This window comes from Motacilla alba, chromosome 3 (genome assembly GCF_015832195.1).
Source record: "Motacilla alba alba isolate MOTALB_02 chromosome 3, Motacilla_alba_V1.0_pri, whole genome shotgun sequence".
NCBI classification, from domain to species: domain Eukaryota; kingdom Metazoa; phylum Chordata; class Aves; order Passeriformes; family Motacillidae; genus Motacilla; species Motacilla alba.
The window spans coordinates 81,560,368-81,576,888 of NC_052018.1; the positions used below are offsets into that span (position 1 = coordinate 81,560,368).

Below are 16,521 nucleotides of genomic sequence, written 5' to 3' on the forward strand. Positions count from 1 at the left end.
AGGGGACTGATCTCCATCACAATATGCTTACTCTGCCACGGGTGTTTTGGTGTAGGCAAATTTTTGTATAGTATGCCTTAGTTGTCAATGTATTACAGTGTTTTAGTTATTACATGGCCCTGTTTAACAAAATACTTTTGAAAGTGTGCTTATTTAAAATATTTGGCAAGTAGTGCTCTCTTTGTTAAACAACAAAGCAGTCGATTGGAGTACTGTCACCCAGTCCACTGAAGAAAGACTTCACAGAATCTGTATGTTTTCTGTAAGCTTATGATCTTTTATGTTTTGGGGATTACTTTTTTCCAGGAAATTAGGAGGAACATCAAATATGGAGGCAGCCAGAGAATACAACTTACAGCACATGTTCTTGTAGGGAGAATGTATTCTTTCTAGAAGCTTGGTCTGTGAGGAAGGATGCTGTTAGGTGTTTAGGTGTTTAAACACTTAAATGCCACTAAGTGAATTTCTTACCAAGACACTAAATTGCATTTGCTAGCTGGTCTGTAAACAACACTTTCCCTATTGCAGCAAATAGTAAAAAAGGAGTGAAAGACAATGAGAGATCAGTTTGGGAAGTCTGAAGCAATGGTAGTATAGTTAACAATATCAACAACCATGCCCAAAACATGTTGGCAGTAGCCATAACTCAAATTTCCTATGGCTATGAGGGCATGCCAAAGTAGCCTGCCTCTATTTCTGTTCCTCGAGTTGTGTTTCATGTGGTTTGTTGGTGCCCATGGGCAGGGTAGTTCACTGGTCCCAGTTGCCAGGGCTGTAGGAACAGTTACAGCTTTAGTGGTCACCTTTATGCAGGCTTTGGTGCTCTGGAGTGTTTGATTTAAACGCTGCATTGTCCACACCAGGTTGTTTCTGGCAGCCTTTTTAGTTGCTCCTTTGTTCACTGCTAGTTATTTCTGAACCTGGGGGTGTCTGACTGCTCCCATTAGCTAGGCCTTTTAGCTTGCTCTGTCGCCCAGTCTGTGAGCTGCAGCTCCTCTGTTGCTTTGCATCTCCTTCCATAGCAGCCCTAAATGTTTGATTTTTTGCAACAGACAGTCATGTACACAGCCTGTATGGAGCCCTTGCCACAAAAGGGGGACTTTCTGAAAAGAGGCTTTCCTTTTCTTACCAACAATTAAATTCTGACCTCATTAAAACTTTTGGATAAAATTTAGCCAACAAAGCTTACAGGCTACAGTCATGGAGTACTTCATTTGGGGAATGTTGAACACTGTCAAGATTCCTCATGCTTTCTTCAGCATACTGAAAAATACAATAATTTCTCTGGCATTGTAAGTTAGTTCTCTTTAACAGGAACACTTCCAAATAATAGGAGAAACAGACACAAGGGCTGTGTAGGTGTGATATATTGACTCGTGCTAGTCACCTTTTCATTCCTGATGGATGGTAGCTAACAAATTACTCATAGAGTCCTGAAAGGAAGGGCTGAGTGTCTGTCCCCTTCAGGTTTCACCCTGCTTGCTTACCTGAGCTTTTGCAGCTGGTCCTCCCTGAAGTTCCTTAGTCTTCCTGAGGAAATCTAGCAGTCAGATCTGACCTTCTCAGATCTAATGCATGTGAAGCCACTATATACTGTTGTTCAGAAAGAGTGTAATCTTGAAATAATACTCTGGTATGACACTTGTTAGTAATGTTGGCTGAGAACTTTAGCTTGATGCAAAAATATCTGTCCTTTTCATCTGCCTAACTGTTTCTAGGAAGATCTCAGCTTTCATCAGCATGCATAAAAAAAAGGAAAAATCTGGATACAGCATTCATGGAAAAGGTTTTTTTTTTTTTTTAAGAGAAGACTGTAATGAAACAATAAACCAGAGATAACTGTAGCATTGTAAGGCTGAGAATGATCTCCTGTTTAAAATTATGTTTCTTTTTTGGAACCCATGACTGACTAGTATTTTTATTTTTTTCCATTTTCAAAGCATTTGTTTAGAAGGTTATTATATTGATCTCATATACATGCTTAAATTTATGTCCTGTATTTATTGAAGTAAATGTAAACATAAGCATGGATTTTTCAGGATGCCAATTGTTTGTAAACTTTTCATATTTTAACAAATAATGCACATTTCTTTGCAACTGCTGATAGTGACTTCTGTTACATAGTCTTCTTTAACTCTGTCTTATAACTTTTACTTGAAACACAGGAACACTACATACTTGTGTATGGAAATGGGAAACCAGGCTAACCTCCTCCTTATGTTGGAATTCAATACACTATTTCTCCTAATTAGTTGCCTTTGAGTCTCACAAAGAGTCTTAAACAAACAAACAGAAAACGGATGTGTCTGCATGTAACTTTGTGTGGTGATATGAATGAGTAGTGAACACCCTTCTAGGCTTTTCTATTCAGCATATAGCTGAATTACTTGACAATAAAATCACGGAACCATATTTGTGTATCTGCTTGGAGCTGTTGAAGCATTTCACAGCTGTTCCTTCCCCTCTTGCAACCTCTTCTTCTAGTAACAGTAGAAGTTACTGTTCCCATCAGAAGTTCTGTAACAGATTACTAACTCTTACCATGTTTTTCTACAAAATCAGAAGATTTAGCTTAAACTATTACATACCAATTAATGTGATGAGATGGAGAGATTGTGATACATTTGATAGAGGTTGTTTAAGGTAATAGCTCTCTCTCCCTAGAATGGCAGAGAAGGGCCTGCTAACTGCAACCTTTACATGTGCATTTCAGCTATGTCTTCTGCTGTGGGTGTGTTCATCTAAGCAAGCAGAGTTGGTTCAGGGAATTAAAACTGACATAAAAGAGATACCCCTTACCAAAAAGATGCATAACTGCTTTGACTTTACTGCAGGTTTGGATGAATAGAGGATGTTGATGACATGCAGTGTTTGCATTTGTTCAATGGCTGAGGGCTACTGTATTGTGAAATTTGATTTTGGATTATTACACACACAGTGAGAGCTAGGAACACAAATCACAAAGGTGACCAATGCAAGACAAAGTTGGAGCTGTTCGTGTACATGAAAAGCTTAAAGTAACTAAATCTTGTGTTTCTTCATATTTCACTATGCAGCCTGTATACAGACATCTTTTTTGTTTTTATAATTTACCAAATTTTTCTGTTTGTTAAGAAAGAAGCAGCATAGAAAACAAATTGTTTGTGTCATTGTGAGGATTTCTTGTACAATAGTAGTTGTTGGGTTCACTATGTACATCTTTGCCATAAGAGTTAATAGAGTTCAATGAGAGTACCTATTGGTTTGCTCTCCTCTGGGCTTCACAAAGGATGGTGTCTGGAAAAATCCCAAAAGTCAGCTTTTCTGGAATTTTCTAGACAATGCTTCTTGCCCTTTAAAAAAATTATTTAAAATTTATTTTTGTGATATTACAACTCTTTAATTATCTTTTTAGTCATTCTTTTGACCTCTTAGGAAATAATTTCTATGAACACTGTGTGTATTGGTTGGCTGGCCTAATACAACTGAAGAATTTTTATCATTTCCAGCTGAGCAGAAGTTGGTCGGAAGAAAGTAGTGGTGGTTAAGAATGTATAGAGCACTCTTAATCACCCAGCACGGATGTCCAAAAAACCAGAAGTCTTCTGTTACAGATGGAAAAATATTATAAGGACCTCAGGTACAATTTGATATTGGTGGAGGATGTCAAATAAACTGATCAACAGTAGACTGTCTCCAGGTCTTGGAAAGGTGCTGTGAGGTGGATTTTCTTAGGCTGATGGTAGATTTTCATGTCTGTTTCACCAAGGATAAAGGAGCCTCTTTCTTTCTGCTGCCTGTCCTTCTTTAGTACTGTGTATTTATTGTCTGTAGCCCTTCCTCCTAGTAATGTTCTTACTCCCTGAGAAGTTCTAGTCTTAGCTTGTTGAGCTTTTCATTTGCGGGCAAAAAAAAAATCTCTCAGCGGGTGCTGAATATGAAAATATTCAGTTCAGTGGTTAAAATCTGGCAAACTATAAGGTAGGAGAGTTGGATTTTAGCTGTCTGTAGGTGGCACTACCAGGCTTATGAAATTAGCCTATTATGGTTTGACTTTGGAGAAGGCCACAAGACTTGTTGGTCTTGAACTCACCTATAGAAATGCATCACTGCGGTGAAGTATTTGGAACTGCTGAAAACTAAGCTGTGTAGGTGCCATGAAAGGCTGAGATAGACTAGAAAAATGCTTGAACACATAACATTAATAAAATTAAAAAATAGGTAGAAGTGCTTTGTATGTATTTTGTATTCATTAAACAGAAGGAAGTATGTTTTAATTTTAAATAATAACTAATAATTAAAAAAACCCAAACAACTTACTTGGAGCATATTAGAATGAGTAGTTGTCTGCAAGCAAGAATCTTCACCACCAATTGCCTGATAGGACTAGGAGTAAAATTCTTGTTATTAAAAAGAAATCTTATGTGTTCCTAGGGATGTTTTTGTAAAAAAAGGGAAATCCTGAACATTGAAGGTTTACTATTTTTATGGTGCTATTTTGGTAATTGTCCTTGTTTTCCTATTCATAATGAATGTTAGATGAGTGACCTGACAGTTGTGGGGCTGTTAACTTATTTAATGCCAACATCATCTTTTAACTGGTGGCCCTTTAATGATAAGTATGAACTTAGCGTAGGGCTTGCTGAACTGAGAGGATGGCAAACTTAAAGCAGGAGGCTAGAACCTTGGCTTCACTTTGGTTTACAGATTGCAGCCGACACAATACTGAACAGGTATAGGAAAAAACCCCACCAAAGTGTAGGAAAACAGCTAATTATAGTAATTGCAGCTGGTTTCAAAGTACTTCTAACAGTTTGTGCATAATGCTTACTTGAAAGCATCAAATGGGCTCTAGTTGTGAAATAGAACACCTGTTTGTTGTTGAGCATGTGTTTATGCAGATGATTTTTGTTGTCAAAGCACCTTGATGTAGAGTAGTCCTGTTTACATTTACATTCTCCCCAAAGGATTAACAGTGTTCTCTCAATAAATTTACAGTCTATTCTCCTCTCAAAGGCTGCTGTTTGGAGGGTGGTGTGAACAAGGCAACAAGTGCTTGCTAATCACTTGAATATACATAATTAGCGACAGTCTGGTGCACTGGAGTCTTTGTACAGCCACAGCAATACTGATTGGCAGCAGCAGATAACAATAGTGGTGGCAAGGTGGTATTTGTTGAATATTTGAAGGTGTTTTTCTTTTATATTTGCAGTAGGCATTTTGAGTTAATTACACCATTATTCTGGAACACACATACTATGTTATTTTAATGCCAGAGTTAAAGATCAGTCATGTGGCCTGTTGTACACAAAGGAATAAGACCTTTAGTAAATCCTTTACTTCATTTGAGACTAAGATGGATTCTTTTTTTCTTCCTTCATAGTTCTATGAGAGTAAGATGGATTCTTTTTTTTTTTTTTTTTTTCCTTCTAAGTTGTATATAACCAAAAGTCAAACTGGAAAGTATGACTGAAAATTTGGGAAATGAATGTATGTGATGATACTCGTGTATTCTGCAGTGATTAGTTTTACAACTGGCTCTCTGACAGGTTCAGTACTTCAGAAAACAAACAGAAAATCATTGATGATAAAATTTATGGGTGACATAGACAGTAATTATTAAATAACATTGGGAAAATTATTTGGATTGCTTTTAATGTTTGTTATGTTCAAACAAAATGTGTTTTAATATGGCTAAATGCTTAACACCAATTTAACTAAAGGGAGAATACTACAACAAGTAGGCTCTGAGCATCTAGAAAATCAGATGAGTCACTGTGTATTTGGCAAGGTTAATTTGTATGAAAGTCATCAAATTTCCTCTTATTGACAAGGTAGCAGTCTTTGTGTATAGGTTAGAGGCTTTGAATATTGTATCTTGGATTTATTCAGGCTTCTGATATTCTGTGAATTACATTTTCATAAGGAAAAAAGGATTCATGCATTAGATGAAACAACTGTGAGGTTTGTCTCTGAGAGCAAAACTGTTAGAAGACTGCTTTGAATAATTATTAAAGGTTTCATATCAAAATAGAAGTAAATATGGAGCAGAATTTGCTAGGCTCTTTCCTGACTTCTGCCTAAGCAGTACTTTCATTGATGTGGTGAGTAATGGCAAAGAAAATGGTTCATAATATTTCAAGGTGTCTCCAAAATGAAAAGGACTGCAGGTGTGCTGGAGGATGGGGTTAGAATTCTGAATGGTGTTGCTAATGTAGAGACGTGGTTTACGTGAGGAGCTGGAAGGTGTTCAGGGGGATCAAGTTTGACATATACTCTACGATGAATTTCTTTAGAAAGAAGTTAATGGAGAATGAGTGGCTAGGTAAAAAGCTCTTCAGAAAAAAAGTCCTTTAGGTACCATGGTTGACAAACTTGGCATTAATTATATCTTGCTGCTGCAAAGAAGGCAAACACATGAGTGCATGATCAGGGATAGAACCTGTAAGGTGCATCTTTCTCCTCCATTGGGCACTTAAGATCTTAGCTGGATGAAATGGACAAATCCATTTCTGGTTGCTGCAGTTCAGAATTTTAAAGACTATCATACAGAGATCAGCAGTGAGAGAGATCAGTGATTTAGGGACCTATGAGTATAGGTTGAATGAATTGCAATTACTGATGTTAAATAAGAAAAGAGAAGTGATAATATGATGTGTTCTTCATGCGCACATTGAGAAAAGAAATTGTGGTTTTAAATTGTTGCAATGCAGTTTGAATTACAAATGTGGAAATCTTTTTTGAGGTAAGCACACCATGAGATGTGTGAGTTGTACCAATGGCCCATCTACCTCATCATTCTGTCTGCTGTGATGACAAAGGATGTGCTATTTAGAGAGACCTTGCAAGTTTGGACCATTTAGTGCTTCTCATTCCCCTTGCACTTTCCTAGTGTTCAGAATTGCTACATTAGTAATGCTAGATGGCATCTAATGGATGTGTTTCACCAAGGGCCCTAACTATTGCAATGTGGTGTTTGGTGAGCAGCAGTTCTGCACTTACCTACTGCCTTCAGGATTTTGTAAACTTCAGCCTTTTCCTCTCCAAACTAAAGAGCTCCTGTCTTTTCATCCCATCTTAGAAAAGGTGGCTGTTCCAATGCCTGGATCATTTTGGTTTCCTTTCTCTGTGATTTTTCATAGTTCCACTACATTCTTCTTGGTACTTGGAGGCAAGACTGTGTGAGGTAATGAAGATGCGGGCACTGTTTTCTGGATCAGCTGAACGACATCCTTTCTCTTGCTCTCAGTATCCTTTCTGACATACCCAATGTTCTGTCAGGTGTTTTTGGCTGTTGTTTACATGCACTTACTATGTCATGGAGCTGTCAGTGATGAATCCAGGACTCAACTGAAGTATAATTTATGACTTTAAGGTAAACATTGTTAGGTATAGTTTATATTATTATTTCCTAGATACATTACCTCGCATTTATGTACCCAGTGTTCAGTTTTCATCTTTGCTGCCCACTCAGTTGTGTGAGATTAGATCCTTCTGTTCTCCTATGCCATAGAAGTGGCTAGTGACTGTTGGGTACTGTGTAATATATGGAAGCTGTAAGCTGTCTCAGATCACACCTTTGTCCAGGTCATTGAGGAAGATATCATACAGAAATCATGCCAATGTTGATTGCTGGGGGACCTCCTGACTCTTTCTCATGCTGACATATCCTGATTTAGGATAAAATGATGACATATCCTCATGATTTAGGTAGCTTTTCATGCTTCATACTATGTTTTCCCCATAATTACCTTTTAACTTTTCCATTAAGACATTCAAGTGGACCTTGGCAGGTGAGAGGGAGAGAGAGCTGGAATGGAGTATCACTTTATTTTCTTTCTTAGTCATGGCAGCCATTTTTTTCTGGCCTCAGTATTTTCATTAATTTTCTGCTTCTTTGTAAGGTCTTTTGAGCTAGTTCTTTCCCTTTTTAATAACTGTTTTTCTTATTTTTACCTATATTTTTCTATTAATGATGAATACTTGCATATCAGATTTAATTGGGCAGCTTTCTTCCACCCCAGTGCTAATCACACTCGTGAAGCTGGGAGAGGGAGAATTTTGAACTTGAGAAGAAACATTATTTTAAAAACAATAATAGCTACAAATAATAATAAAGCAGTTTTCATCCTGTTTGCAGATTCAGGGAGATCTGTGGACTGCTTTGGAATAGTGTACAAAAGCTTACTGAGAAAAAACTAACCAAATTGTCCAGGGTGTAAGACATAGCATTTCTTTTGATATTTAGGACACTGTGTTTTTGCTGTAAAATGGTAGAGTTCCGTGAACTGAAAAAAATTGAAATCTATTGTATGAAATAAAATATTTGAGTTCTTAAATCCTTGTAATTCTTGATAGTTCCTAGCCAAGTAATGCAGAAAATTGTTTCCTTGAAGCTTTTCAAGATGCATGGTAAGAACACTGAGAAGAAAATTAGCATAGGGAATGTGAATTCACGGTTCCATTCCAGTTTCTCTTTTAATATTTAATATTTAAATGAATATTTACATGTCAGAGAGAAGAAAATAGAGAAAAAAAATGATAGTGTTTTCAGCACTGGAGAGGATGCCTCTAGAACTTGAGATTCTGAGAGCCTGTGTGGTTATTGAAGAATATGGGATTGCCTTGACATGAGAAAGAACCCCAGTGCAGAAATGTAAAAGAGCCCTTTAATGTAGCAACTTAAAGAGCTCTATGAGTGAAGGTTGAATTTAGTTGTATTCAAAACCAGGATGAGGATGATTAAAAGAGAGATTGAAAAATATTAAAAAGAATATTTTGATATCATCAAACCAGAGCGGATTTGGGTAGATAAGCATTTTAAAAATACAAATAGTTTTTTGCCAGTACCTGCATAATGGGAGAAAATTCTGTCACCTGTCTTTTTTGAAGAACTCATACTGAACTGATGAGATGTTCATGTTCATCTTAAAATATATGATGCCATGAATAAAAATCATAAAATGTCCTATACAGATTTGCACATGAGATACTCAGATTAGCACTGAAATGTAAATTTGGTGAGAATTTGTCCAAGACTTGCTCAGAGTGTTATTTAAATGAAACAGTAAAAATCCAGTTGCTCTTTGCTGAAGTCCCTCCTCACGTGCTGTTTGAGAAACACCACATCAGTATTAAAAGATAAAATTATTGTAGTTTCTGGTGTGTTTCATGGTCTTTCTTAGCTGAGTACTGCTTTTGCCACTAGTTTGGCACTTTCCTACAGAGTGTCCTGGAAAGTTAGAACTCTCTTACTGAATGTGGACTGTCTGCATAGCTCAGTTGCTGTGGTTTTTGTTTTCTCATTGTATTCTTAAACCCATTAGGTCCACATTTTTCTCAGTGAAGGTACTGATTTATGTAATGAAGTAATTTCTTCATGTTGTTTTGACATATTAAGTAGATGGAGTTCTTTAAAGTCACTGTAAAGGCACTTTCTTTAGTGTGCTTTGTGTTCTTGAGTTCAAAATACAAATATTGTCTTTGTGGTGGCACAATTACAGATGTAGGGAGCTAAAGGTGTTGTGTAAGTCAGTTAATTGTTTTCCTTAAGTGAAAGGAGTGTTACTATTTTTGCACTTTCACCTAAGGAGTAAACTTGGATGAAAGATGAAACTGGGCAACAGGATCATCCTTTTACAGAGAGGGGGGCAACAAGAAGCTGTTGGTGTCTGCCTGGGTGTTTGTACAATCAGCAGTAGGTACACATACAGCCTTCCCACTTGTTAGTCACATAACCTGATCCTTTGGGCAGATGTCCATCCTCTGTGTCATGGAGAGAGGGAAGTTTTGAAAACAGCATCTAAAGGATGATTTAATACTTATATCTAATCAGATGAAATGGTACACTGCTAATGAAGGAGGAGGTTCAGGTAGACCCTGCCTGGAACACAGGCCCCTTGATACCTTGTGATGAATTCAGAAAGAATATGATTTGCCAGCTGATGGGGTCAGTTTATATGATCTTGCAGGAAGCTGTTCTATTTCTGCCGTGCTCCACCCCCTCTTTTTTTTACCTATTGGGCTAGTGAGCTGCTCAAGTGGCAAATCAGACAAGGAAGACCACTGGGCAGCAGGACTGGAAGGAGGAGGAGGATGAGGAGGAGGAGGAGGAAGAGTTTCTCTGCAGCTGGATCAGCTGAGGTGTTGTCACAGGGAGGAGTAGAAGGCTTAGACAAACTTCATTAGAGAAGCCCTTTGAGCTGGAGGTGCAGGCAGAGCTCCCTTGTGTTTTTAAACTCCTTCACAGAAAGGGGTTTAAATTAAGGTAAATCCTTCCTTAGCCTCAGATGTTGTCAGCAATTTAAATTTAAGGAATTACAGAGTGATTAAATCGCTTTATCCTGCAGGTTTTAATGATGGCAAATCAGATAATTTATAGAAGATGAGCTATTTATTGTAACAAATGAACAGATAGAAGATCTTAATCAAAATTACTACACAGTATAAAAGCTAAAAAATGCCAGTCAACTATAACATAAATGATGATGCACTATATTAAAGAAATTATGTTAAAGCAATTAAAGATAGTGAAAGAAACATTAAGTAGAGGTCTTGATGTATCTCACCACACTCCAGACATGAGTACTTATCTCTCTTTCTCTCAATACCTGGGAAATAACTGTAGAGAGGTATCCCAAACTCCACAGGAGAAACTCCAGACATTTCAAGAAAGGGATGTGGAAGAATCTAGCTTGTATAAAAGCAGACTGGACTTTTATAGCATAAAGAGGTTGACCTGCCAGTCATAGGCCTCCAGGTCAGTTTAGCAGCTTATCTGTCAAGTCTCACTTCAAAGGGACAGATGTGTGTTTGAAGCTGGTAAGCCAGGCTGGCCTTTTAGCATATTCAGCACCAAAAAATACCACTGTGGTGCCACGGTAGCTCCCCATAGAGAGCTTGCATTGCTTTGTCTTCTGACCAGATTCCACGCCAAGCAGATCAGCTTTTTCAGGGCAAAGCATCCTGCTACAGATTTAGGGAAAAATTTCACCTGGAGTACACTGAAGGGTTTTGCTGGAGCTATGGGAGTCTGAAAAATCAGGTTTGTTTCAGAATCTTGTAGAGGGCTGGAGTTTTCCTGTAGCTTACTCGACACATCCCTTGACACATGCCCTTCTTCTGCTGCTTACAAAAATGATAAGTACATTAGAGAACAGCCAGATCTCTGGGAAATGTTTCTCCCCTTAATCATGGATTGTCTGTAGAGAGGTTACTGTCTGTAAATGAATAATCATATCAGTAACTTTCAGTCATTTCCTATCAAACTGTTATCTGAATCTGTTATTCCCTACCAAGCTGTCACTGAAAACTCAATATTCTTTAATATTAAGACTAAATATGCCTAGTGTACCTTAACTAAATAGTTGAGATCTAAAATTTAACTGAATTAAACTGTAGACTTTCAGAAGACAAGGTTTTGTTAAAACTGTTTCAGCTGCGCTGCTGATGCTTGGCATTCTCGTGTGCACACTCAGTAAGCAGAAATGTGGAAGTCTCTTTGAGGAGATGAAAAATTTGTGTCACTTGTCCTGCTGTGGAACCTGTATTCCCTGGTGAACGTCAGCATGGAAAAATGCATCAGCATCATAACGGGCTCTCATCTGCAGCACGACCCCCGGAAGACAAAGCAGCGTTTTACCTCTCGGGATTAACAAACATGTGGCAGCTTTGGTAGTGCTGTTTGGTAGTCAGGTGATAGACTGGCCATATGTCCTCATACCTCATTCTGGCATGAGATTTTTTTTTTTCTTCCCCCTCTTTGAAATTTGAAATAAAAGCATAGCTTTATTTGACTGTTGTTTGTTCCAGTTCTTATGTCACAGATGTGAAATTCTAAAAGATCTTTCTTAGAAAGTTCTGTACCCAAGTTTTTTTCACTCAGTATTGGAAAGGACATACAGAAATTATTATAGAATGTAGATGACTTGCATCCTAAGAAGCTTAGGCATCTAGTTAGGCTCTAAATAGAGAGATGTATGTTTAAGAGTTCTTTGGGCACCTACACAGCTCAAATCCTTTCCCATAGTACAGCCTGGTCCTTCTGACAGCACCATGCTCCCAAATTGCATAAGTAAAAAAGAGAGAAGGACAAGATTCTCTTCAGAAAATTAAAACTTCCATCCAGGTGATTAAGAGTCCCCATCTCTGTCTCTGGGGTTTTGACCAGTGATGTGAGGATTTGACAAAAAAAAAATTGTTTAATAGTGTTTTGTAGTGGGGAGAAGTGGAAGTATCAAAGGCTGGCTTCAAAGTATCATGATGTTAAAATATTGAATTTAAAAATAACTGCAAGTGTGTTTTCTGTCTTGTATCACTTTATCACTGCCATTTCTGTACTCTGAGGAGATAATTTGTAGTTCATTTAAAGCAAATTAGAAAATATGAGTGTTACAGCAGTGTAATGAAAACATCATTATTAAAGGCTGAAGGAAGCATAAAGTATAGATTTTGCCTCACTCTTACATGGTTATCCATTACAGATTAGAACCTTGTATTTCAGCTATTTAGATTTTACCTAATTTGTTATTTTTAAGGAGCATTTCACCCATGATTCTTAAGGAATTCTCTAAGCCGTTAAAATTAAAGCAAAACACACAACTACCTTCAATAAATGCTTTAATTAAAATGAGCATTTCTGAACCTTCTACAGACAATACCTGCTCAGATGTGACAGCATTTGTGACATCACCAGTACAGACTTGCACAAGGATTTTCAAGTCAGTGTTGTAAGTTTCCATTTCATTTTTGCTAATTAGAGAATTGTGCTGTTTATTTTCTAGAGGGAAAAAAGTCACTAAAAGCGTATCAAATTTGTTTACTTAATTCAATAGAAATGCAAATATATTTTTTTGAAAATTACAGTTCCGTATGGGTCCCTATTATTTTGGTGTCACAAATGTTAAATATTTGGTGGCAGTTAATTATTGTATGTATAATCAGAATTTCAGAAAAGCCAGATGTAGGAGGAGATTATCAGTGTTTTCTCATGTATGAAATTTCACTTCTGCATTGAATAAACTAATTGTAGAGTTTGCTGAGTAAGGTCATCCTATAAGTTATTCGACTGTTTTGGAGGCTAAGTCATTAAGCATTTTTCAGCAGTCAGATTAGGAAGAAATTTTATGCTAATAGCAGAGAAACCACAAGATTGGTCTGTTAGTGAAAAAAAGAGTAACAAACTTCATCCTGAGCTTGGTGAGATAAATTACTATGTCTTATCCAGGTCAGTCATTTTTCAGTTCCATCTTGTGGCTGGAATTTTGGGGGTCATGTTTTATAGCTGTATTTTAAAAGTTCCTAAAATAACTGAAAAGGATGTAAAAATTTCGTGCTAGTAAAATGGCAGGGCTGATAATTTTGCATTTTTGCTTCTCAGTCAAGCTTTCTTATTATTAAGAGGCTGGAAAAACTTGAAACAAAAGACTTCTTAACACCTCATTTGCATGAATATTTATTTGAATTGTAATATAATTAAATAGTGCAAAATAAATTAATGTAAAATTTGTTTATTAGAACTGAATTGTGTTATGGTTCTTATGGGGGAGTTATGAGCTGTTTTATTAAATTTAAGGCAGTAAAAGCTTTTAGAAATATGTAGAATTCTGAGGTTATAAAGGAGTTGGGGATTTCTTTTTTTTTTTTTTTTTTCTTCCTTAATTTTAATCTGTAAATTTAAGAAACTACTGACCAAGTTGTTCTTATCTTCTTAGCAGTACTGTTAGGATAGGACATATTTTACAGCTAACTCAAAATTTCAATTTATATTGGGATCTCTAAGTTGCTAAAATTTTGTAATATTATTAAATTGGAATAACTATTTAACAAATACACAGAGAAGTATTGTATTTCTGGCTTTTCTAATTGTGCATTTTAAGTGATTTTTCAGTTATTTGTCAGAGTACAGAGACTTGTATAGTTTACACATTTTTAATTTATAATTTCTGTGTATTTGTGTAGAGTAAATGACAGAGTATATTCTGACATGTATGCCATAATTTGGTTGTATAGAACGTGCAATTGTATTTGGGAAGTTCTTGGTTTAATAGTTTGTCAGAACCATCGTGGCCTCATCGCTTAGAGATGCAGTTGATCTTCGAAACCTGAATCACTTGAACCTGATTTTCTAGCTTGACTGGAAAACAAGAATTGTACTCACAAGGCAGAGCAGCAGTCTGATTAATTAGTAGTTAATCTTCCCTAAGTTCATGCTGATGTCCCTTTTCTTTTGCATCGTTCTTGCCCCCAGCCAATTACTCCCATCTATCCTTTGTGCTGATACTAGCTGTACTGTGACCTGAAATCGTTTTGATCTGGTCAAAACCTTTTTTCCTGGGGTATGCTTTCTTACACCTGTCTCAGCCGTGTGGGTGCCAGTGCTGATGCTGTGGAGTGGGACATGGGATGCACTGCATGCTTCCTTTGCAGCTGCTCCTCACCTTCCCAAATGGACTGCCCTGGTATTACTATTGTTACTGGATTTGAGGTGAACCAAAGTGGCCAAGGACTGGGACTTTCATTCACTCTCAGTACTCCTGGCTAATACCTGATTTGTGCTAGAACAAAAGGTGCATAGCAATTAAAGGAAGAACATGTCTGTGTTGAATGTTTACTCCGCTTTCCTGATTGTGAGATTTTTGTTTTTTAAGAAAAAGTGCTCACACAAGTTTGGAAATGTGTCACAGCATTCAAAGAGAGGTTGGCTTTTCCTAAAGGTGCTGGTAGGATTGGGTGCTGAATTGGTGGAAGAGTGGCTGCATTGCCATGGTGCAAAACACTAGTTTTGGGGTGAATTTACCGCATTCAGCTAGGACTGTGGATACAGAATGTTTGAAAATCTTTTCCTGAACTCTTCTGAAAATGCGTTCCTGTTAAATGGCTAATACTCTGCTATTGGCCATTTGTGTTGTTAAACCCTTTTGTCATAGTCCTTCCTTTGAAAGTGAAGCCTAATCCAGTCTTTCTCTCCTCACTCTGCTTCTCTCGCCTCTCTCTAACTCTGGTTATTTCTCTGTGTGTGTGTGTGTGTGTGTGTTTTGTCTCTGAAGCTCTTCTGTTGTCTAGTAATTTTTAAAAAATGTAGTTCTCAAAACTGTAATTTATTTGTTTACCTTGGAATATTTACAGTGTTTGTAAAATTCTGTAACTTTACAAATGAGAATATTTTCCTTTGCTCTCAGTGTTGCATACTTAAAAGAGGGTTGTATTAATTGCTCTTTAGTGGTTAATCTAAAACTAAACAGTGTGTGAGCATTTCAGGTTATTTCTGTAACTGTTTATTAATTCAAGTAATTCTTCAATGTATTTTGTCTGGTGTTTCTCAGCTCACTGGCATAGAGTTGCCACTCTGAAATTCTTCACATTCCTAATAAACTCGAATAGTTTTACTGTCAGGTAGTATATGCAGTGGTAACCCTAGATCATTGTATACATTGACTGAAAATGCTCCTAACAGAAAACTGTCGAGCCTCATGGATTGAAAGTTGAACATTAGACTGTGTAATCCTATTTGATCTCCTCATTTTACCCAATTTACTTTCTCTGTTCTGTTCCACCACGTGTTTTTGTTTTTTTTTTTCCATTCACACAGTTAGTTTCTTTAAACTTATTAAAAGTTTTTCTTAAAAGATGAAATAGATTTTATCAGTCTCTGTTATATTTTCTTGACATACTTAAAGACAGCCCATATGATGAGCATCATTTTTCTACTCAAAAGCAGTATTGCCTTGTTTATCTTATGTAAGTTTGTGTTTGTGTGATTAGAACTAGAATTTTAAAGAGTTTTCTTTGATTGTCATCCAGCCAAGTGACTTGAAATTTTCAAGATTTTTTTGACCTTTTGTTTTTCTTTTTTTCCTTGGGGCTGTGGGGTATAATTCTCCATTTAGAATCCTCCAGTCAAACTGTTATCAATGAAGGATAGCTGTTTTCTGCCTGTAGCTTTCACCTCTCTTAGAATTTCTTAGTGACTGTGGATGTATTCTGCCTAGTTCTGGGTCTCTTTAGTACCTAACAGTCAGCTCCAATACCTCCTTTTTGATCTAGAGTGACTGAAAGTATTTTTCTATTACCTGAAGTAGATTCTGTTGTGGTCTTCTGAGGTGAAAACCAATGAAAAGAAAATGTTCTGGTTTTTTGCAAGTGTATTATGCTCAGCTGTAGACATCATTTTGTGTTTGGTTAATTTTTCCCCAAATTTCCAACTTCTAATCTGTTCGAGTTTCTTTTTATTTCCCTTGCTTGGAAGTTTACTACATCTTATTTTCTGAAAGCAGCACTTTAAGATTGATTAATTTTACCATTTCACTACAGTGTTTCTTTATGTAAAGAAACCTACATTTTCCCAGCTCCCCTGAGCTGGTTCCTTATCTCCTGTGATTCCATGATGATTTGGTTGTAAGAATGGGGTGAAAAGCTGGAAGTATGTGTTAAGGAGCAAGCAGATCCTAAGGGCTGGATGGTATCTTTTCCAATTTTTGCAGGTCCTTATGAATTAAGCATTTGGTTTATTAACAAAAATATTTCAAAGGATGATCCAGGAAG

At 36.9% G+C, this 16,521-nt stretch overlaps 1 protein-coding gene across 5 annotated transcripts in view; it reads left to right on the forward strand.

Annotated features, from left to right (window-relative positions):
* The window catches only part of AKT3 (AKT serine/threonine kinase 3), a 154,749-nt gene that overhangs the window by 51,685 nt on the left and 86,543 nt on the right, over window positions 1-16,521 (forward strand). The window contains exon 2 of one of the 5 annotated variants that reach the window (XM_038130330.1): window positions 12,632-12,707. The exons of the other annotated variants lie outside the window; for them this stretch is intronic. The gene's annotated coding sequence lies outside the window, so the exon portion shown is untranslated. The remainder of the gene's footprint in view (window positions 1-12,631; window positions 12,708-16,521) is intronic. 5 annotated transcript variants of the gene reach the window in all.